Source organism: Jaculus jaculus, chromosome 1 (assembly GCF_020740685.1).
Source record: "Jaculus jaculus isolate mJacJac1 chromosome 1, mJacJac1.mat.Y.cur, whole genome shotgun sequence".
NCBI lineage: Eukaryota > Metazoa > Chordata > Mammalia > Rodentia > Dipodidae > Jaculus > Jaculus jaculus.
Window position 1 is genome coordinate 175,591,855 of NC_059102.1, and position 15,667 is coordinate 175,607,521.

Genomic DNA, 15,667 nt, shown 5'->3' on the forward strand with positions numbered 1-15,667 from the left:
TCAAAAAACAAACAAACAAAAAAGAATAAGGTGTATCCAAAAGTTGGATTCTTTTTTTCGCTGTTATCAAGAAACTCACCTAAATGTAAAGTAGATAGTCATGGAAAAATTCTGAGGAAATGCAAACAACCAGAAAAAGAGAAAGTTTCGCTATTCTAGTATCTATCAAAATAGACTGGAAACAAAAATTAATAAGAGAAAAAGAAAGCAAGTCCTTACTATCAAGGGAACAATCCACCAAGAGGACATTATAATTCTTACCATATATACACCAGAAGCATTTGCACCTAATTTTATAAAACAAAATCTACTAGATATAAATTCAGAGATAATTACAATATAGTGGGAAATTTCAACATCCCACTTTCACTAACAGACAGATCATGGACAAAAAAATAAGTAGAAAAACGTTGAAATAAATGACACGATAAAGCAAATGGACTTTAAAGAGATATTTACAGAACATTATACCTAGACACTACAGAATAAACAGTTTTTTCAGTATCCTGTTGGGAGCCGCGCTGGCTTCATGAGGCTTTGCTGTGTCAGCTTGTTTATTGCTTTTGCATCCTAATCGTTTGCACATGAGCATATGACGTTATCCTAACATGGCTGCTCACACTATCCCGATTGGGTGATGCAAAGTCGTCTGATAAGACTCAAGCAAGCAATCAGACAACACTTCACATGTACATGACCACAAGTATATAAGCTTGGAGCTCTGTAGGGTCGGGGGTCGGGGTCCTTCTCTCTATAAGTTTGGAGCTCTCCCAATAAAGTGTGCTTGAGAAGAATCCTGTTGTTGTCGTTCTTCCTGCTGGCGGGAGGGGCGCAACAAGTGGTGCCGAACCCCGGGACTTGTCAACAAACGGCCAATTGAGAGGACCCCCGAGGATACTTCTGAGGGAGGATTCAGAACTCAACACACGGAGCGGTGGTACCGGTAAGTTCCCCTGGATGTCCTATATGCTAAGTTTTGGCTTGTAACTGATCTGTAAGTCTGATATACATAAGTTAGTTGAGCATCTCAAATGTATATAAGGTTGTAGAATGGGACACCACCACTCCACCTTTTTGGAGCTGCTAGGTAGGGAGGACAAATGTTGTGAAGAGGTGATCAGGGAAGGTCAACGCATATTAGCACATCATCAAGATAGTATGTCAGAGTTTGAAGAAAATAAAAGGGGAAAACAAAAAAAAAGGTTAAAATAAAAAGAGAACCTAGGTTTCAGATAGAACAGAATAAAAGTGCACAGAATAAAAGTGAAACGCAAAAGGGAGGGCCAAATTCAGGTCCAAAGCTATATCCAGATTTGACAGAACTTGTATATATAGAAAGTTCTAGTGAATCTGAGGGAGAAGAATTAACTCCAGAGGAAGAACAGGATTTTGAGGAAGTAGAGGCCGAGTGTGGTCAGGAATGTTCTAGACCCAGAAAAGATGGTGTCTTTGCTCCTCCTCCACCTTATGCCTCTACGAGCAACAGGTGTAAACAACAAGATGGTCTACTTTCCACCTGAGGCGGTGTGCTTCATCAGGAGTGTAGTATTGATAAAAGCCAGATACTTGGAGAAAGGCTGGCTAGTGCTTATCCAGTTTTTGAGACTCATGATACACATGTTAGATATCATAGAACCTATAGGGTATAGGAGGACTCAAGGATCTTGCAGAAGCTGCTAGAACTTATGGGATAAATGCTTCTTTTACGATGGCATTGTTAGAACATCTTACCATAGAGCTTTGACTCCAGCAGATTGGTTTGGAGTGCTCTAAGACTTGTTCTAAGCCTAGAGACAATATTTAGACTGTAAATTTTTTAATACACTGACGCTGCCCAAAGTCAAGCTAGAACTAATGCAGCAAATGGTCAGCCTGTATGTGAATTTTGATATGCTTATGGGACAAGAGACAATGACTTAATAATCAGATTGCCTTTCCTCTTGAAGTTTATACACAAATAAATAACATCGCTCTTAGAGCCTGGAGGGCATTGCCAAACTAAAAGGGGAAGTATCGAGGCAACCTTACTAAAATTATTCAGGGAGCTACTGAACCATTTTCAGACTTTGTAGCTTGCATGATGGAAGCAGCTGGTCGTATTTTTGGTGATGCTGACCAAGCCATGCCACTTGTGGAACAATTAATTTATGAGCAATGCACTAAAGACTGTAGGAGGGCAATTATGCCCTGGAAGGGAAAAGGACTTCAGGCTTGGATGAAAGCCTGCAGAGAAGTTGGCGGTCCACTATCTAATGCAGGGCTTGCTGCAGCAGTCTTGGCTGCCACTAGGGGGCACAGAGGAACGTCTTCATGCTTTAAATGTGGGAAGACTGGACATTTTAGTAAACAATGCCTTCAGAATAATTCTAGAGTGCAGGGTCAGGTGCGCTTGCCCGGCTTATGTCCTAAGTGTAAAAAGGGAAAACATTGGGCAAATGAGTGTCGCTCTGCCAAAGATATCAATGGACAACCAATTAATCAGTCAACAGCTAATACAAAAAACGGGGTCAGGGGCCCCGACCTCAGGGGCCCTCAATATAATGGGGCACTTCAGAATCCAACTCTCCATCCTCCGACACAATTAGAAGAGCCACTCCAGGTTCCGCAGGGTTGGACTCATTTCGTACCCACCAACAAGACTCGTATTAACACCACAGATGGGAGTGCAACCTGTAGAGTCAGATTTTCAAGGTCCTATTGCCCCCCAATACTGTAGGTTTACTGCTTGGTAGATCTTCCTCAGCATTAAGAGGATTGACTATTACTCCAGGGAGTCATAGTATTCTGACTATACAGGCACAATAAAAGTGCTTGTGTTCATCCCAGAAAGGAATTATTGCCATTTCACCTGGGGACAGAGATAGCTCAGTTACTGCTTATGTCCTAGCCTCCAAAAGCAGTTCCCTTCTGGTGAGAAAATTAGAGGGAACAAAGGACTCGGCTCTACAGAGTTGATTTGACATACTTATCCATGGAATTAGATGAGGACCACCTTCCTACAACTTATTATTGAGGGGGATAACATTTTCAGGGATTGCTGGACACAGGAGCTGACCGCAGTATTATTGCAACTAAGTATTGGCCCAAGAACTGGCCCAAGCAATCATCTTCACAAACTTTGCAAGGTTTTGGGGTATGCTCAAACTCCAGCTATTAGTTCTCGTGGAACTTACCATGGTCTACCTCTGGAGGGACAAAAGGGGGAAAGTTATTCCTTATATAGTAGATATTCCTATTACATAATTAGTGGAAGGGATATTTTTGGCACAAATGAATTTAAAATTAACTAATGAGTATTCACCTCAGAGTCAATCTATTATTGAAAATGAATGGGTCATATACCAGGTAGAGGACTAGGTAAAAAATTATAGGGGCAGGGGGTAGATCCTCTTGTGGCCTCAGGTAATTCAGGCACACGAGGGGCTGGGTTTTTCCTAGGGGCCACTGAGGATGCAATTCCCATTCCTTGGAAAACTGCTGAACCAGTTTGGGTACCTCAGTAGGCCCCTGTCCCTTAGAAAAACTTCTAGCAGCAAAAGAACTAATACAAAGAGCAATGGTCATTAGGTCACTTAGAAGCCTCTCACTCTCCTTGGAATACTCCTATTTTTGGTTATTAAAAAGAAGTCTGGAAAATGGCGGGCTACTTCATGATCTCCGAGCTGTAAATGCACAAATGCAAATTATGGGTCCGATTCAGCAAGGTCTCCCTTTGTTATCTAGCTTGTCGAATGGTTGGCCTCTTATTATTATTGACATAAAAGACTGTTTTTTCTCCATTCCTTTGGGCTTTGGGAAGATTGTAAACGATTTGCCTTTACTCTATCCAAGCTATCAATCATGAGGAACCTGATCAACGGTTTCAATGGAGAGTTCTCCTGCAAGGGGATGGCCAATAGTCCTACTATCTGCCAACATTATGTAAGCCTAGCAATAGCACCTACTAGAAAGAGATTCCCAAAATTGAGGATTTGCCACTATATGGACGATATCCTTTTAGTGGCTCCCGTAGAGGATATTTTGTCAAAAGCTTTTCTATCTCTCAAGAAGGATCTTGATGTCTATGGTTTACATATAGCTAGTGAAAAGGTACAGAAAGGACAGGTAGGTAATTTTCCTCGGAGCAAACAATTACTAAACATATTATTAGACCTCAAAAATTACAAATTAGAATAGATGCATTGAGGACGTTGAATGATTTTCAAAGTTGTTAGGGGATATAAATTGTATCAGACCATATCTAAAGATTCCTACCCATGAACTGAACTATTTCATATATTGGAAGGTGATTCACATATTTCTTCATTTAGAGCTTTAACTCCAGCTGCACGAGTAGCTATTTTTAAAGTAGAGCAAGCGTTACAGTCTGCACAGTTATGCAGCATAGTCCCAGGACAACCTATTTTATTGTGCATTCTTGCTACGCCAGAAACTCCTACAGGAGTCTTATGGCAACAAGGTCCCTTGCTTTGGATACATTCTCATTCTTCTCCTAAAAAATGCATAGAGCATTATCCTACTATGGTAGCCACCCTTGCTCTTCAAGGTATAAAGTCATCTTTGATGTACTTTGGTGTGGCACCTGATTCTTTGATTACCCCTTATAACTCTGAACAGGTACGTATTTAGCTGCTACTACTGATGATTGGGCCATATTGATGTGTTCCTTCTCTGGAAAATTGGATAATCATCCTACCCAAAGATCCTTTATTACATTTTGTCTCGCTACACCCCCATTGTGTTCCCTAAGATTACCTCGCAGTCACCTATTGCTGATGCTTTAGATATCTATACTGATGGCTCTAAGACAGGCCTTGGAGCCTATGTAATTCAGGGGACAACAACCAGTTACAGTATAATTTGAACCAAATACTCCTCAAATAGTGGAATGCCATATTGTATGTCATGTGTTTTGAACTTTTCAGTGAATCTTTTAATCTCATTTCTGATTCTCAGTATGTAGTTAATGCTATTAAAAATCTAGAAGTAGCAGGCCTCATTAAAGATTCTAGTCCTGTTGCTGTATATTTATCTAAATTGCAACGTTTAATTTGGTCTCGAACCAATCCATTTTTTATTCAACATATTAGAGCTCATTCTATGCTTTCTGGTCCCATGGCTGTTGGCAATGATTTTGCTGATAAAGCCACGCGGTTTTTTTTTTTCTTCTGTCCCTTGGATAACTTGTCTAAGGCTCGGGAGTTCCACAAATTGTATCATGTGTCCTCTGCAGTGCTGCGTAAAAAATTTAATATATCTCGGGCCCATGGCACGTGATATAATTGTCAACTGCCCTGCCTGTGTCCCTTTCTTGCACTCTCCTCATATTGGCATTAATCCCCGGGGACTGCGTCTGGGAGAGATTTGGGAAATGGATGTTACGCATATCCCATCTTTTGGCAAGTTGCAATATGTACATGTGTCTATCGATACCTGTTCAGGAATTATTTATGCTTCTCCTTTTGTTGGGTGAACGTACTCAGCATGTTATTACTCATTGTTTAGAGGCCTGGGCAGCTTGGGGTAAGCCCCGGGCGTTGAAGACAGACAATGGACCTGCTTATACTGCAAAAGGCTTTCGCCAGTTTTGTGATGCTGTGGGTGTCGCTCATACCACTGGTCTTCCTTATAACCCACAAGGGCAAGGCATTGTTGAACGAGCCCATCGTTCTATTAAAGAATGCTTACAAAAACAAAAAGGGGGAATAGGCCAAGGCCACACCCCCAAGAATAAATTATCTCTAGTACTTTTTACTTTGAATTTTCTGATGATTGATGCTGCGGGTCTAACGGCAGCTGATCGACATATGACCCAATCCCCTCCTTGTTATGAAGATGTAAAATGAAAGGATGTACTTGAAAATGTCTGGAAAGGCCCGGATCCGGTTATAGCCAGATCCAAGGGAGCTGTTTGTGTTTTTCCACAGGGCCAAGCTGATCCTATCTGGGTGCCAGAGCAGTTGACTCGAATTGTACGTCATGAGAAGACAAGGAATGACAACCTTCTTACTACTACTGATGAACCTGAGCCTGCTCCTGCCGATGATGATAAAGGGAATTAAGATGCAATTTTGGGCTGTGGCCAGAACATGGCCTGTCCCTATGCCAGTTCAGTCCTATCTATCTTCTGCATTTTCTTTCTTTAAGGAATGGGTGGGGGTGGCTATGTTCGGAGCAGCCCTTCTGTGTGGTATGGTGTTCTGTCTCTGGCTTATCTGTCGAATCAGACGACAACGTCAGCAGGATAACGTAAAGATTGTTCAGGTACTTATGGTTTTGGATCAAAGAGCATCTCCACAAGTGTGGCTGGCAAGCCTGCGAGATGGTTAGTTCCATCCTGCCTATTGTAAGGCCTTTGCACACCAAGTGACCTTGCTGTCATTGCACCTTGGAAGGCTTACATCCCTGCATGAGCAGCCTTTGCACCCTGAAGGGATTTTTTCCCCTTGCACTCGGGAAGGTGCTTAAGCAGGCTTTTGGTCTTGGGCTCTACCCTCGATCGGACTGGCCATCATGAGGGCTGGTCCTGGATCGGGTATCCTGAGGTTCAAAACAATTTTTATAAGGGGGAACTGTTGGGAGCCGCGCTGGCTTCATGAGGCTTTGCTGTGTCAGCTTGTTTATTGCTTTTGCATCCTAATCGTTTGCACATGAGCATATGACGTTATCCTAACATGGCTGCTCACCTATCCCGATTGGGTGATGCAAAGTCGTCTGATAAGACTCAAGCCAATCAGACAACGCTTCACATGAACATGACCACAAGTATATAAGCTTGGCGCTCCGTAGGGTCGGGGTCCTTCTCTCTATAAGTTTGGAGCTCCCAATAAAGTGTGCTTGAGAAGAATCCTGTTATTGTCGTTCTTCCTGCTGGCGGGAGGGGCGCAACAGTATCCCACGAAATTTTCTCTAAAATCGATCACATAATAGAACACAAAGGAAGTCTCAAGAAACTAACAAAAATTGAAATAATTCCCTGTATTTTATATAACCACAATATATTAACACTAGATATTATGAGAAATACAAGAATAGCAAGAAAAAATTACAGGAAATCCCTGGAGATTAGACAACTTACTATTGAATGGATCATCAAAGAAATTAATTATAATATCAAAACATTCCTAGAGGGCTGGAGAGATGGCTTAGGGATTAAGGTGCTTGCCTGTGAAGCTAAGGACCATGTTCAACTCTCCAGATCCCACAGTAGCTAGATGCACAGAAGTGAGGCAAGCACAAGGTCACACATGTCCACTAGGTGGCAAAAGCTTCTGGATTTTTATTTCAGTGGCCGAGGCCCTGGCACACCAATTCTCTCTCTCTCTCTCTAAAATAAAAATTAAAAAAATCCTGGAGCTGAATGAAAATGAAAGTAGAACATAGAAAAACATACGGAACACATGCAAAAGAAGACAGCACTAGAGAGGGAAAGTGATAGCTCTCAAATAATAACTTAATGGTGTACCTTAAATACTAAGAAAAACAAGAACCAATCAAACCCCAAAGTACTAGATGAAACAAATAATTATAGTTAGCACAAAAATCAATGAAATATTATTATACTATTCTAATTACTAAATTACTCTAATAAATTACAGATGAAAATGAATGCATTATGAAAGATGCCAATGAAATTGAAAGACTCTTTAGGACATACTTCAACAACATAGTCTATATGTAGCCAGGCATGGTGGTCTATACATTTAATCCCAGGAAGATCATCTTGAGTTTGAAGCCACCCTGAGACTACATAGCGAATTCCAAATCATCCTGAACTGCAGTGAGAAACTACCTCAAAAGAAATAAGTATAAACATATTCTACCAACTTGGAAAAAAAAATCTAAAATTAATGGGTGATTTTCTAGATGCATACAATCTATCAAAGTTAAATCAAGATAAGATTAATAATTTAAACCTATAACCAACAACATGATTGAAGAGGCAATAAAAAGAAATCTCCCAGGCAAAACTCGCCCAAGTTCAGACAGGTACACTGGAGAATTTTATAGACCTTTAAAAAGAAGTCAAACCACTGTTATTCGATTTATTCCATAAAATGGAAAATGAGGAGGTGCTCTCTTAACTGATTCTACATAGGCAGAGATATAACCAGAAAATCATAAACTCCTGGAAATTAAACAACATGCCATTGGATGTTGAATGGATCATTAAAAAATTAAGAATGAAATAGAAAAGTTCCTACTGAGAAAATCATAATGACTTTCAAAAAGTAGACCGTAGTTTATTTTGGCAAGAGATAGGAAACGAACATAGAATGGAAATACTCATAGACAAGAGTACCTTTATTTCTTATTTATATATTTTAATATAGGTGTGGGAATGTAACTCAAACATAAAATTCACTTGAGTACTTTGTTCTGTACTTTGTCAAAGTAGAAATACAAGTTATCAAGATCTGGGAAGCCTTGGGCTGGAGAGATGGCTTAGTGGTTAAGCGCTTGCCTGTGAAGCCTAAGGACCCTGGTTCGAGGCTTGGTTCTCCAGGTCCCACGTTAGCCAGATGCACAAGGGGGCGCACACATCTGGAGTTCGTTTGCAGAGGCTGGAAGCCCTGGCGCGCCCATTCTCTCTCTCTCTCTCCCTCTATCTGTCTTTCTCTCTGTGTCTGTTGCTCTCAAATAAATAAATAAAAATATTAAAAAAAAAGATCTGGGAAGGCAATATCAGTAATATTATACCATAATTTTATTCAGGCAACACAAGTTTACTCAGCTTCTATACTAGGCTGCTCTGGGTGACAACAAGCATTCCATATCACATTGTTCACATAAGATGGAGAAAAACAAAGCTGCAAGTATTTAAATTATATGTAAAGAGGGTGACAGGAATTCTCTACAACAAAAAATGAATCAGGAGTTGGGGCTTCATAAAATCTAAGACAGGGAGCTTCATTTTACTTTTAAATGAGTCATGACATAAACAGAAGGAAGAAGGTCAAGTGTTATTTCAAAAGTTAATATGTGGAGAGGAGAGGAGGGGAAGGGAGGAGAATGGAGAGGAAGGGAGTAGAGGGGAGGAGAGGAGAGGGAAGGAGTGGAGAGGAGATGAGTAGAGTGGAGTGAGGGAGGCAAAGCAGTCATGGGAGTCAAATGACATGGGCTGGCGAGCCTGGGAGGTCACTGTAAGTACTTCACCTTTTTCTCCAATGTGATATAAAACATGCAAGATTATAAGCAAACATGTTTTTATATCATGTAACATAATATATCTGAATCATTTCATTTGTTTAGTTAGATTTCTAGTCTGTTTCATGTTCTTTCATATAGAGCTGAGAATGTAGTTCAGATGGTAAAGTGCTGGCCTAGCATAAAGCCATAGGTTCGTGTATAATGCCATAGGTTCAATTCCCAGCTCTGTGTAAACTGAGAATAATGGTACAGACAAGCAATGATAATTTATCTAGCCAGTTGTTGCAGTCTGGTTCACATTGCTGGTAGAAATCACCCAACCAAGAGCAGCTTCTGGGAAAAAGAGATTTATTTTGGCTTACAGGCTCGAGGGGAAGCTCCACGATGGCAGGGGAAAATGATGGCATGAGCAGAGGGTGGACATCACTCCCTGGCCAACATAAGGTGGACCACAGCAACAGGAGAGTGTGCCAAACACTGGCAAGAGGAAATTGGCTATAAAGCCCTTAAGCCCGCCCCCAACAATACACTCCCTCCAGGAGGCATTAATTCCCAAATCTCCATCAGCTGGGAACCTAGCATTCGGAACACCTAAGTTTATGGGGGACAACTGAATCAAACCACCACATTCCGCCCCTGGCCCCCATAAACTGATAACCATACATGATGTAAAATGCAATGCCTTCATCTCATTTTAAAAGTCCCCATAGTTTTTATCAATCCCAAAGGTGTTCATACATCCCCATAGTCCAAGATCTTTTACCTGAGCCATAATACCAAAACAACCTCAAAAGAACCATAATGACACAGAATAAATATTCACACTGCAAAAGATGGCATTGGGCATAGCAAAGAAACATTCAACCAATACAAGATTTAAAACAACCAGGGCAAACATCAAACTCTGTAGCTTCAAGTCCAGCAACTCTAGCCAGTGACAAGTCTTCAAGTCTGATAATTCTAACCAGCAACAAGTCTCTGGCATTCCAATTCCACCCCTCCAGCTAGGATACTCACAGTCCTGGAAAAATTCATCAGGGCCGGCAGCTCTCCTTGGCAGCCATCTCATGGTCCCGGCATCTCCACTGGGTCTCCACTGCAAGCCACGGTTCATCCTCATGGCCCCATGGGGTCTCTATGCAGGCAACCAGCAAACCTGCTTCACACTGCCCATGGCCATTTCCAAAACGCAAGACCGTGTTGCAAACTCAATGACCCTCTTTCCAGCATTTCTTATACTCCATGATACCAGGTAGGGTGCCAATTTGTTAATCCAGGGGGGAATAAAGCAGACTTTGAAGAACAGGGCACTCCTTGAGCACTCAGGCTCCTTCAAAAGAGGTGACATTCTTTCTGTTGCCCCAGCACAGGTCAGCTAGCCCAGTCTCAAAGGTTGTAATCTCTCAGTTGCAGCTGAACGGGCAGCAGTTCACCCAAAGATTTTCCTTTCTGTGCCATATCCCTCTGCACACACCAGTTCATTTCTACGCAAAGCAACCCTGCACAACTTCTCAGGACATGGGCATAAGAGCAAACTGTCACACAAACTGCTAGCCCAGTCCAAGCAAAGCTCTTTATCACCCTCATAAGCCAAACCTCACAGTCCATGGTTCTTATCGCATTCAGGTCTTGCAGCTCAGACCAGAATAGTCCATCAAGCTGTACTTACAGCACTGCAAGACATCTCTTAAGCCAAAGTTTCAAATCCTCCCACATTCCTCTTGAAAATCAGCTCCAAAAGGCCAAAGCCACACAGTCGGGTGTCTAGCAGCAACCCCACTCCTCGGTACCACTTTACTGTTGCAGTCTGGGTCGCATTGCTGGTAGAAATCACCCAACCAAGAGCAGCTTCTGGGAAAAAGAGGTTTATTTGGCTTACAGGCTCGAGGGGAAGCTCCACGATGGCAGGGGAAAACGATGGCATGAGCAGAGGGTGGACATCACTCCCTGGCCAACATAAGGTGGACCACAGCAACAGGAGAGTGTGCCAAACACTGGCAAGAGGAAATTGGCTATAAAGCCCTTAAGCCCGCCCCCAACAATACACTCCCTCCAGGAGGCATTAATTCCCAAATCTCCATCAGCTGGGAACCTAGCATTCAGAACACCTAAGTTTATGGGGGACACCTGAATCAAACCACCACACCAGTCATTAGCAATAAACTATCTACTAGTACGAACCACTGTGATATAGGAATTTTAAGTGATACAGAAATTTTGGAGACATTGTTTTCCAATCCACTGATAATCATGGATCTTTATCCTATGAATTTAAAGAATGAAATCCACAGACCAGAGGATAAGGTTCAGAAAAACTTTATCATGGCTTGAAGTTTTAAGGAGAAGAGAAGGGGATCTTAAATCCAGGATGTAACAGAAGGATGCAAGGTGCAGTTCCAGCTCAGAGAGGCCAGAGGAGCTTTGAGAAGCCTACCTCAACATTGAATTCTGGGTGTTGATTTACAAGTTTTTTATGATCCCCATGGGTAGGTGGCTGGTTTAGCCAGTTTACCCCTGATGCCAGAAGTCTTGGGTGAGATATTTTGTAATTCTCTAGGAAGGGAGTGGAAAGACTCTCTAATGGAGCAGAGATATGAAAGGGCCATGTCTTTGTGATATTTCTGACCTGCAGTTAAGTGTAATAACCTAGATTTTTTTCCCACAGGTCCAAGGGCAATTTCTACACTTAGTGAAGCAAAAGCTGCCTACTCAAATTCTGCCTCCTATCAACTGAGGAAAGGGAAGAGATAATAAGAAACAAGCCCATTGTGAGGAAGCCAGATAATGGCTAAGCAAGGAGAGGAAGCAATGGGAATCCCTATGCTCTTATTTTATGAAATGCACATACTTGGCTCACAGGAAAATTTAAGTCATAATCCTAATCCCTCATGGACATCCCCAAAAGATCAATAAAATTTATTTTAAGACATGTCCATTATGAAAAAAAAAACTAACAAAATCACTCTTTTACTTTGGAAGAAGTATGGAAGATGCAGGAACTAAGTGGATAGTATTTTACCCAAAATGCACAATTAAGTGACAGTTTGTTGGTATTGATATGCTAAATAAAATTGCAATATTTGTCTAGAAAATTGATGTATTCTAGAATCTACAGGGCTAATGAAATTAATGAATCTTAACTAAGAGAATAATATGTAAGACATGCAAAATGTTGAGGATCCTTTTATTGATAATTATTCCAGTAGGATTAGTTTTATTTCAGTAGTCAAACACAAGGAAATGAAAATCGCCAAATAATTTAAAATGTAACCAATTTATAAAACCTATTTTTTCCTTTGTTTCTTTCTAATGACCCTAGCTACTATTTCTATGGCAAGAGGGTAATTGGTGTAATAAAAATAATAATTATTATTATAACATAATAATAGTCATGTCTCTATTTTTTAAAAAATCCACTTTTTACATTGACAATATGCTATTGAAATTTCTATTCTTTTTTTTTTTTTTTAAGGTAGGGTTTCACTTTAGTTCAGGCTGACCTGTAATTCACTATGTAGTCTCAGGGTGGGCCCAAACTCATGGATATCCCTCTACCTCTGCCTCCCAAGTGCTTGGATTAAAGGCATGTGTCAACCCACCCAGCTTGAAATTTCTTTAATTAACTATATTAACTACAATAAGGTGACTAGTGTTAGCATAAAACTTACATATACACATTTTGTCTGGTACTGTTCATATAGTGGTCACTCAAGAGTTCCCTTTGTTTATACTTGAATTAAAAGTACTCGTTGATGAGTTCTTATGAAATCTTCCTAAATCCCTACCATACCAGAGTACTTGGGATGGCATTGTAGGAAACCTTTTCCCGGGGGTGATGCATACACAATCTTTTCTCCCCAGCTAGGGCATAAATGACAGACCAAAGGATGGTGATGCCAAAAACCAGTTTTGGTGAACCAATGAACTTATTAGGGTTACATATAGATTGGGGTGAGGGGTGGTTTAAAGGAGCAATAGATGACTCAAATGCGGCTGCACCATGAGCAGTCTCATGTTGCTGCATCTGCAGAAAGCCCACAGTGACTCATGACTCGTGGAAGCTGCATCTCTGGAGCACATTGCACCCCTCACAGGCAGCTCAATGGGAGAGCCTCATCTCCAAACAATGGGTTTCCCTTTATGTATAGCCTTGGGGTAGAATCTTGAATCCCTTTCCCAGACGGTTTGACTTCCTAAGTTTCCAGAACTTTCTACCTACTCTTCACTAGAGTAAAAAAATGTTTGTTTCTAATTAAAATAACCTTGGGGAGTTGTGTGACATTTATGTTGCAGGTCTCAGACTTGATCCTGAATCCCCAGAGCTTCCTTCCACTCTTCAGGAGAGAATATTTAATTCTGAGGAATCTGCTATACAACGAATGGTCACTTTTCATGATAGGAATTCATCCAGAGACAATATTTGTCTAATCAGATTACATGCCTAAAGAAACATGATGACACTCACATTATGTAGCTGGCAGAAATGAGCCCATTCTAACTAGTGCCCTCTTGTGATATAAGGACACCTACACCTGAGGTTGTGCCAATAATCAGCTGTCTACTTGTGTTCTAGCTATTTTTTTTATAAGTCATTGAGATCAGTATCTTGTAAAATAAGGTTTTTCCTTACATCAAATAGCTTGACTTAACATCTGTTCCTACTTGATCATGTATTATGACTTCGTTCTACAAAGATTTGCAAATTATGGAGGGAATGGAAAGTAATCAGTTAAAAAATTCTCTTTCCATTCTTCCTTAAATGACTATCTTTCAAGAAAGGCACACATTGCCTCCCCCACATTGACTGATTGCTGCTCTCACAACTCATAACTCACAACCCCCTGGTGAATACCAGTAATCCCACTGAGGGGGGCCCTCAGTAGAATAGGGGCAGAGAGTAAGGGAATGATGGTATGAACACATGATGTGTCCAAAGTTTCTACTTAATAATAAGAAAAAGAAAGTCAAAATATTAAATGTCCTTTAATATACACTGGATAATATTGTGAGTTGCCAGCTCAAAATTTTGGATCTGTATATTACTACATTATATACAAAAGAAAACTCAAAGATATTTTTATCAAACTATTTATATTTCTTTAGTCATAACTTTAAATTTGTTGAAAGTTTAATGGCTATTTTCCTCAGAAATCACCACTAATCTCTTCCATACTTTATTTTTTATAAAATTTTTGTTCATTTTTAAAATTTATTTATTTGAGAGTGACAGACACACAGAGAGAGAGATAATGGGTGCACCAGGGCCTCTGGCCATTGTACATGAACTCCCAATGCATGCACCCCCTTGTGCATCTGGCTAAGATGGGTCCTGGGGAATCTTGCCTCCAACTGGGGTCTTTAGGTTTCACAGGCAAGCACTCAACAGCTAAGCCATCTCTCCAACCCTCTTCCATACTTTCTTGATGGCATTTTGCATGTCCTTATTCCTGAATGTATAAATCAGAGGATTCAACAAGGGGGTTAGGATGGTATAAAATATTGCTATCATTTTGTCAAATGAGAAGGCAGTTGGAGGTCGTGCATATACAAATATGCATGGGACAAAGAACAAAACCACTACAGCAATGTGAGATCCACAGGTCGAGAGGGCTTTACGGCGTCCTTCTGAACTATAGCTTCTCAGGGAGAACAAGATCACCGCATAGGAAACAAGCAACAAGGAGAAGATTATGATGCAGATAGACCCACTGTTGGCAACCACCAGAAGGCCAAAGATGTGAGTGTCGGTGCAGGCAAGCTCCAGCAATGGGAACAAGTCACACATGAAGTGATCAATGACATTGGGCCCACAGAAGGGCAGCTTCAAAGTGAAGATGATTTGTATGATGGAGTGCAGGAAGCCCCCAGTCCAGGCAACCCCCATCAGCGAGCCACAGAGCCCCCAGTTCATGATGGAAGAGTAGTGTAAGGGCTGGCAAATGGCCACATATCGATCGTAGGCCATGACCGTGAGGACGATCACTTCCACTGCGGCAAAGAAATGTTCAGCAAAGAGTTGTGTCATGCAGCCCTCAAAGGAGATGATTTTCCTCTCACAGAGAGAGTCCACGATCATCTAAGGTGTGATGACAGAAGAGAAGCACGCATCCAGGAAGGACAGGAATGCCAAAAAGAAGTACATGGGGGAGCCCAGCAGTGCAGGGCTGCAGACGATGGTCACCGCAATTATCATGTTGCCCCCAACAGTTGCAATGTACACAAACAAAAATATAACAAATATGATCTTCTCAACTTTTGGATTTTGTGAAAGTCCCAGGAGAATGAACTCAGTTGCAAAGCTCTGGTTTTGCATGATACTCACGAAGATGGCTAAAGTCAATTATGTTCATGTAAATCTGTAGTTATTAAAAACACAATTGTGTCAAATAAATTTTTAATCTTATCATCAATAATTGTTGGGTCATTATGCAAATTTATCTATTGGAGAACAGAAAATTAGAAATTTATTGAAAGTAGAACTGGAGATAATATGGACTTGATGTGAAGATAAGTAACT

The 15,667-nt window shown here is 41.0% G+C and overlaps 1 pseudogene; it reads right to left on the reverse strand.

Moving 5' to 3' along the window:
* Window positions 1-5,490: 5,490 nt before the first annotated feature.
* LOC123457693 lies at window positions 5,491-15,463 on the reverse strand (annotated as a pseudogene).
* Between the last annotated feature and the right edge of the window lie 204 nt (window positions 15,464-15,667).